Source organism: Hyla sarda, unplaced genomic scaffold (genome assembly GCF_029499605.1).
Source record: "Hyla sarda isolate aHylSar1 unplaced genomic scaffold, aHylSar1.hap1 scaffold_22, whole genome shotgun sequence".
Lineage (NCBI taxonomy): Eukaryota > Metazoa > Chordata > Amphibia > Anura > Hylidae > Hyla > Hyla sarda.
The window spans coordinates 145,001-152,500 of record NW_026608872.1 but is presented as its reverse complement, the minus strand read 5'-3'; the positions used below and the strand labels follow the sequence as shown (position 1 = coordinate 152,500).

General features: G+C 42.0%; 1 pseudogene; it reads left to right on the top strand.

Annotated features, from left to right (window-relative positions):
- Positions 1 to 3,104: 3,104 nt before the first annotated feature.
- LOC130320340 (U2 spliceosomal RNA) lies at positions 3,105 to 3,212 on the top strand (annotated as a pseudogene).
- Positions 3,213 to 7,500: the final 4,288 nt, after the last annotated feature.

The following is a 7,500-nucleotide window of genomic DNA, read 5'->3' as shown; positions in this document are numbered from 1 at the left end:
GGTATGTCCTCTATCCTTACAGCTTCCCGTGGCTGTTGGTTTTATACCGTTTGGGGACAGCCAAGGAGGCGTCAGCAGGCAACACAGGTAAGTGTGTGCTTGTATGTGTGTGTGTGTGTGTGTGTGTGTGTGTTTCCTATGCAGATCCTAAACCCAGTATCAAATGCAAGTAGGAGGAGTAAGAAGGGTTCCTGCCAAAGCCAGGTTATGGATTGCATTTAAAAATGGTCCATCAGAGTGAAATGGACTCCCATCTTCCTGCTTAGCAATAATGATATGGGTTTAGGGTCTGCTGTGTGTACTGGTGGGTGACTGCCACCCAGCCAGAGTGTGTATGGGAGGCTGCCAGCCAGCCTCCCTTCCTACAAGTAGTGATGGTGCATGTGAAGGGGACAGCGTTGGTTCCTCCCCTTTCACAGTTATCACTTCTCATTCTTCCTTTTGGCTGGTATCAAATGTGGTGTCTGTTTATATCAGTTTAATATCTGATATGTCCCCTATCTGATAGCATATATTAAATGCACCACCAGGTTTCAGTGTTGGAAAGAAAGATTATCTGTTTATTTGCTGCAGCTGCTTGCTGGCTAGTCCAGTGGGCCCCTACTGCAGGCAATAGACAATAGGTGGTGCCTATGTGCCTAGGTGGATAGGACATCAGCTATGAGGCATTTGTTTGTACAAACTGCTGCTCACAACTAATGTTGTAATATAGTGTCTCCATCTGCTGGTGGTATTGAATAAGCAATAGTGCAATGATAGGGTCTGAAAAAGAAGAAAAATAAGAAGCAGCAGCATAGGAAAGAAGGTAAAAATGAGGTGAAAACATGTTTAAAAAAGTATTTCCATCTCTCTCTCTCTCTATATGTATATACATATATATATATATATATATATATATTTAAAAGAAAAAAAATTATATATATATACATATAGAGAGAGAGAGAGAGAGATAAATATATATAGAGATAGATGGGTGGATAGATAGATAGATAGACATACATACACACATACACACATACACACATACACACATACATACATATGTGTGTATTGTTGGAGTTGCAAACATGGGTGCACTTGACAAACTCAGTGCGGCTATTCCCCATTGAAAGATTGTTGCACCCAGGACCCTTAGCACTGGGATATGCTACTCAATACCACTGGCATGGCCAGGTGTAAACAACATCTGACCTTTGTTGTGTATGTAACCATGGAGATTGTGATGTCGCCTAGGCCCACCAAAGAACAGCCTTGTCAGAAGCAGCACTGCCATGAGCAGAAGTAGCAGCACCATAGGTTGTCAAATAAGTTGGATTTAACCAAGACAAGTGAGTCCAATAGGATGCAGGTATGTCCTCTATCCTTACAGCTTCCCGTGGCTGTTGTTTTTATACCGTTTGGGGACAGCCAAGGAGGCGTCAGCAGGCAACACAGGTAAGTGTGTGCTTGTATGTGTGTGTGTGTGTGTGTGTGTGTGTTTCCTATGCAGATCCTAAACCCAGTATCAAATGCAAGTAGGAGGAGTAAGAAGGGTTCCTGCCAAAGCCAGGTTATGGATTGCATTTAAAAATGGTCCATCAGAGTGAAATGGACTCCCATCTTCCTGCTTAGCAATAATGATATGGGTTTAGGGTCTGCTGTGTGTACTGGTGGGTGACTGCCACCCAGCCAGAGTGTGTATGGGAGGCTGCCAGCCAGCCTCCCTTCCTACAAGTAATGATGGTGCATGTGAAGGGGACAGCGTTGGTTCCTCCCCTTTCACAGTTATCACTTCTCATCCTTCCTTTTGGCTGGTATCAAATGTGGTGTCTGTTTATATCAGTTTAATATCTGATATGTCCCCTATCTGATAGCATATATTAAATGCACCACCAGGTTTCAGTGTTGGAAAGAAAGATTATCTGTTTATTTGCTGCAGCTGCTTGCTGGCTAGTCCAGTGGGCCCCTACTGCAGGCAATAGACAATAGGTGGTGCCTATGTGCCTAGGTGGATAGGACATCAGCTATGAGGCATTTGTTTGTACAAACTGCTGCTCACAACTAATGTTGTAATATAGTGTCTCCATCTGCTGGTGGTATTGAATAAGCAATAGTTTAATGATAGGGTCTGAAAAAGAAGAAAAATAAGAAGCAGCAGCATAGGAAAGAAGGAAAACATGGAGAGAAGAAAAAAAGAAGGTAAAAATGAGGTGAAAACATGTTTAAAAAAGTATTTCCATCTCTCTCTCTATATATATATATATATATTTAAAAGAAAAAAAAATTATATATATACATATAGAGAGAGAGAGATAAATATATATATAGAGATAGATGGGTGGATAGATAGATAGATAGATAGACATACATACACACATACACACATACACACATACATACATACATACATATGTGTGTATTGTTGGAGTTGCAAACATGGGTGCACTTGACAAACTCAGTGCGGCTATTCCCCATTGAAAGATTGTTGCACCCAGGACCCTTAGCACTGGGATATGCTACTCAATACCACTGGCATGGCCAGGTGTAAACAACATCTGACCTTTGTTGTGTATGTAACCATGGAGATTGTGATGTCGCCTAGGCCCACCAAAGAACAGCCTTGTCAGAAGCAGCACTGCCATGAGCAGAAGTAGCAGCACCATAGGTTGTCAAATAAGTTGGATTTAACCAAGACAAGTGAGTCCAATAGGATGCAGGTATGTCCTCTATCCTTACAGCTTCCCGTGGCTGTTGGTTTTATACCGTTTGGGGACAGCCAAGGAGGCGTCAGCAGGCAACACAGGTAAGTGTGTGCTTGTGTGTGTGTGTGTGTGTGTTTCCTATGCAGATCCTAAACCCAGTATCAAATGCAAGTAGGAGGAGTAAGAAGGGTTCCTGCCAAAGCCAGGTTATGGATTGCATTTAAAAATGGTCCATCAGAGTGAAATGGACTCCCATCTTCCTGCTTAGCAATAATGATATGGGTTTAGGGTCTGCTGTGTGTACTGGTGGGTGACTGCCACCCAGCCAGAGTGTGTATGGGAGGCTGCCAGCCAGCCTCCCTTCCTACAAGTAGTGATGGTGCATGTGAAGGGGACAGCGTTGGTTCCTCCCCTTTCACAGTTATCACTTATCATCCTTCCTTTTGGCTGGTATCAAATGTGGTGTCTGTTTATATCAGTTTAATATCTGATATGTCCCCTATCTGGTAGCATATATTAAGTGCACCACCAGGTTTCAGTGTTGGAAAGAAAGATTACCTGTTTATTTGCTGCTGCAGCTGCTTGCTGGCTAGTCCAGTGGGTCCCTACTGCAGGCAAAAGACAATAGGTGGTGCCTATGTGCCTAGGTGGATAGGACATCAGCTATGAGGCATTTGTTTGTACAAACTGCTGCTCACAACTAATGTTGTAATATAGTGTCTCCATCTGCTGGTGGTATTGAATAAGCAATAGTGCAATGATAGGGTCTGAAAAAGAAGAAAAATAAGAAGCAGCAGCATATGAAAAAAGGAGGAAAGAAGGAAAACATGGAGAGAAGAAAAAAAAGAAGGTAAAAATGAGGTGAAAACATGTTTAAGAAAGTATTTCCATCTCTCTCTCTCTCTATATGTATATATATATATATATTTAAAAGAAAAAAAAATTATATATATACATATATACATATAGAGAGAGAGAGATAAATATATATAGAGATAGATGGGTGGATAGATAGATAGATAGATAGATAGAGAGATACACATACACACATACACACATACACACATACACACATACATAGATATGTGTGTATTGTTGGAGTTGCAAACATGGGTGCACTTGACAAACTCAGTGCGGCTATTCCCCATTGAAAGATTGTTGCACCCAGGACCCTTAGCACTGTGATATGCTACTCAATACCACTGGCATGGCCAGGTGTAAACAACATCTGACCTTTGTTGTGTATGTAACCATGGAGATTGTGATGTCGCCTAGGCTCACCAAAGAACAGCCTTGTCAGAAGCAGCACTGCCATGAGCAGAAGTAGCAGCACCATAGGTTGTCAAATAAGTTGGATTTAACCAAGACAAGTGAGTCCAATAGGATGCAGGTATGTTCTCTATCCTTACAGCTTCCCATGGCTGTTGGTTTTATACCGTTTGGGGACAGCCAAGGAGGCGTCAGCAGGCAACACAGGTAAGTGTGTGCTTGTGTGTGTGTGTGTGTGTGTGTGTTTCCTATGCAGATCCTAAACCCAGTATCAAATGCAAGTAGGAGGAGTAAGAAGGGTTCCTGCCAAAGCCAGGTTATGGATTGCATTTAAAAATGGTCCATCAGAGTGAAATGGACTCCCATCTTCCTGCTTAGCAATAATGATATGGGTTTAGGGTCTGCTGTGTGTACTGGTGGGTGACTGCCACCCAGCCAGAGTGTGTATGGGAGGCTGCCAGCCAGCCTCCCTTCCTACAAGTAGTGATGGTGCATGTGAAGGGGACAGCGTTGGTTCCTCCCCTTTCACAGTTATCACTTCTCATCCTTCCTTTTGGCTGGTATCAAATGTGGTGTCTGTTTATATCAGTTTAATATCTGATATGTCCCCTATCTGATAGCAGATATTAAGTGCACCACCAGGTTTCAGTGTTGGAAAGAAAGGTTATCTGTTTATTTGCTGCAGCTGCTTGCTGGCTAGTCCAGTGGGCCCCTACTGCAGGCAAAAGACAATAGGTGGTGCCTATGTGCCTAGGTGGATAGGACATCAGCTATGAGGCATTTGTTTGTACAAACTGCTGCTCACAACTAATGTTGTAATATAGTGTCTCCATCTGCTGGTGGTATTGAATAAGCAATAGTGCAATGATAGGGTTTGAAAAATAAGAAGCAGCAGCATAGGAAAGAAGGAAAACATGAAGAGAAGAAAAAAAGAAGGTAAAAATGAGGTGAAAACATGTTTAAAAAAGTATTTCCATCTCTCTCTCTCTCTATATGTATATATATATATATATATATATATATATATTTTTTTTTAAAAGAAAAAAAAATTATATATATATATATATATATATATATATATATATATACATATAGAGAGAGAGAGAGAGATAAATATATATAGAGATAGTTGGGTGGATAGATAGATAGATAGATAGATAGATACACATACATACATACATACATACATACATGCATACATACATACATACGTGTGTATTGTTGGAGTTGCAAACATGGGTGCACTTGACAAACTCAGTGCGGCTATTCCCCATTGAAAGATTGTTGCACCCAGGACCCTTAGCACTGGGATATGCTACTCAATACCACTGGCATGGCCAGGTGTAAACAACATCTGACCTTTGTTGTGTATGTAACCATGGAGATTGTGATGTCGCCTAGGCCCACCAAAGAACAGCCTTGTCAGAAGCAGCACTGCCATGAGCATAAGTAGCAGCACCATAGGTTGTCAAATAAGTTGGATATAACCAAGACAAGTGTGTCCAATAGGATGCAGGTATGTCCTCTATCCTTACAGCTTCCCGTGGCTGTTGGTTTTATACCGTTTGGGGACAGCCAAGGAGGCGTCAGCAGGCAACACAGGTAAGTGTGTGCTTGTGTGTGTGTGTGTGTGTGTGTGTTTCCTATGCAGATCCTAAACCCAGTATCAAATGCAAGTAGGAGGAGTAAGAAGGGTTCCTGCCAAAGCCAGGTTATGGATTGCATTTAAAAATGGTCCATCAGAGTGAAATGGACTCCCATCTTCCTGCTTAGCAATAATGATATGGGTTTAGGGTCTGCTGTGTGTACTGGTGGGTGACTGCCACCCAGCCAGAGTGTGTATGGGAGGCTGCCAGCCAGCCTCCCTTCCTACAAGTAGTGATGGTGCATGTGAAGGGGACAGCGTTGGTTCCTCCCCTTTCACAGTTATCACTTATCATCCTTCCTTTTGGCTGGTATCAAATGTGGTGTCTGTTTATAACAGTTTAATATCTGATATGTCCCCTATCTGATAGCAGATATTAAGTGCACCACCAGGTTTCAGTGTTGGAAAGAAAGGTTATCTGTTTATTTGCTGCAGCTGCTTGCTGGCTAGTCCAGTGGGCCCCAACTGCAGGTAAAAGACAATAGGTGGTGCCTATGTGCCTAGGTGGATAGGACATCAGCTATGAGGCATTTGTTTGTACAAACTGCTGCTCACAACTAATGTTGTAATATAGTGTCTCCATCTGCTGGTGGTATTGAATAAGCAATAGTGCAATGATAGGGTTTGAAAAAGAAGAAAAATAAGAAGCAGCAGCATAGGAAAGAAGGAAAACATGGAGAGAAGAAAAAAAGAAGGTAAAAATGAGGTGAAAACATGTTTAAAAAAGTATTTCCATCTCTCTCTCTCTATATGTATATACATATATATATATATATATATATATATATTTAAAAGAAAAAAAATTTATATATATATATATATATATATATATATATATACATATAGAGAGAGAGAGAGATAAATATATATAGAGATAGTTGGGTGGATAGATAGATAGATAGATAGATAGATACATACACATACACATACACATACACATACATACATACATACATACATACATACGTGTGTATTGTTGGAGTTGCAAAAATGGGTGCACTTGACAAACTCAGTGCGGCTATTCCCCATTGAAAGATTGTTGCACCCAGGACCCTTAGCACTGGGATATGCTACTCAATACCACTGGCATGGCCAGGTGTAAACAACATCTGACCTTTGTTGTGTATGTAACCATGGAGATTGTGATGTCGCCTAGGCCCACCAAAGAACAGCCTTGTCAGAAGCAGCACTGCCATGAGCAGAAGTAGCAGCACCATAGGTTGTCAAATAAGTTGGATTTAACCAAGACAAGTGAGTCCAATAGGATGCAGGTATGTCCTCTATCCTTACAGCTTCCCGTGGCTGTTGGTTTTATACCGTTTGGGGACAGCCAAGGAGGCGTCAGCAGGCAACACAGGTAAGTGTGTGCTTGTGTGTGTGTGTGTGTGTGTGTGTTTCCTATGCAGATCCTAAACCCAGTATCAAATGCAAGTAGGAGGAGTAAGAAGGGTTCCTGCCAAAGCCAGGTTATGGATTGCATTTAAAAATGGTCCATCAGAGTGAAATGGACTCCCATCTTCCTGCTTAGCAATAATGATATGGGTTTAGGGTCTGCTGTGTGTACTGGAGGGTGACTGCCACCCAGCCAGAGTGTGTATGGGAGGCTGCCAGCCAGCCTCCCTATCTACAAGTAGTGATGGTGCATGTGAAGGGGACAGCGTTGGTTCCTCCCCTTTCACAGTTATCACTTATCATCCTTCCTTTTGGCTGGTATCAAATGTGGTGTCTGTTTATATCAGTTTAATATCTGATATGTCCCCTATCTGATAGCAGATATTAAGTGCACCACCAGGTTTCAGTGTTGGAAAGAAAGGTTATCTGTTTATTTGCTGCAGCTGCAGCTGCTTGCTGGCTAGTCCAGTGGGTCCCTACTGCAGGCAAAAGACAATAGGTGGCGCCTATGTG